Below are 1,340 nucleotides of genomic sequence, written 5' to 3'. Positions count from 1 at the left end.
TTCTTTTGAGTCACTGCATCCGTAGGTATAGGTCAAGTTCATCAGATTGGATCAGCTCACTCTTTTTTTTTTTTCCTCTTCCTTCTTCTCCTGGTTGAGCTCTGATCATCCAGTCATCTGGTCCAGGTCACGTGGGTACCATCTGCAAGTGTAGTCGTTCTTGTGCACATGCCCTGTCTTCCCATCAGCTGGTAGCTCCACTCTCCACTTGTGTCCTCCATGGCCGCGCCACTGACTCTGGGCCCAAGAGTCCCCAGGTGTCCTCACACTGCTTGACAACTAGGTCCCCAACTGGGTCCACAGAAGCCCACTGAACATTGTAGGGCTTAGCTTGCTGCTTCATTGATGCTTTTACCCCACTTCCCCCTATTGGTGATGCGTGTGGTCACCAGTCAGAGCGTGTATTTCCGTTAAGTCTTAGTCTTAGGAGGGGGTTTGCGTTGAGAGGACCCGATCACTTGCCTTGATGTTTCCTAGGGAAGCGATTTATTTGTTCTTGTAGTAACAGTCCATCTGCCTCTATTGTTTTGTATTTTTCCTGTAGGTCTTTCTTTCAAGAAGTATCTTTTGTTTTTTCAGCTGCTCCAGGCTGGTCTGCTCGTCCTTTCAAGTGGAGATTTCTCATCTCTGGAGATCTGGACGTGGTTCAGGTTTCTACCTATAGTTTTATATATTGCAGAGGCTCCGCAGGAAGCCTCGTTCACTGGGTACGCTGTAGCCCCATTTTAGTTATCCCAATCAGTTATAGGCAAAAGATGAACTTACAAGCCTTCTAGTGTGATGTTTCTCACTATTCCTTTCTCTCCCTCTCCAGTGTCTACTCTATATTATAATGCAAGGATAACAAAGATTCAAAAAACAGCCAAGCATCATAACACAATTCCCCCCCGCATTACAACCATGACTCAATCCCTGTATCTCAGAGCCCCGCAGTTCCAAGGCTGTGCATACACTGTCGTTTATCTCTGTCCCATTTAGCGCATTCAAACATGCCCAATTGTTCTCCCATCTTCCCCGTTTCTCCACTTCCGTCTCCTTCCCTGTATATTGTCCCTCTCCCCAGCAACCAAGCTCTCCTGTGTCCAATCCCTGCTCTGTGCTTCACCTTCCCCCCTTCCCCCCACCCATCACCAACTTCCCAGGAACCAACAAAGACTTCACCCTACCCCTCCTTAAGTATAATTTCTTTTTCTTAGTCTTTTACAGTAGTGGTCCTATGTAGTATTTCTCTTTTTGTGACTGACTAATTTCACTCAGCATAATGTCCTCAAGGTTCATCCATGTTATGTGGTGGCTTGCCGCTTCCTTGTTATTCTTCAATGTAGCATAATATTCCATTG

The sequence above is a fragment of the Chrysochloris asiatica genome, unplaced genomic scaffold, assembly GCF_000296735.1.
Source record: "Chrysochloris asiatica unplaced genomic scaffold, ChrAsi1.0 scaffold00062, whole genome shotgun sequence".
Lineage (NCBI taxonomy): Eukaryota > Metazoa > Chordata > Mammalia > Afrosoricida > Chrysochloridae > Chrysochloris > Chrysochloris asiatica.
This window is presented reverse-complemented; position numbering follows the sequence as displayed.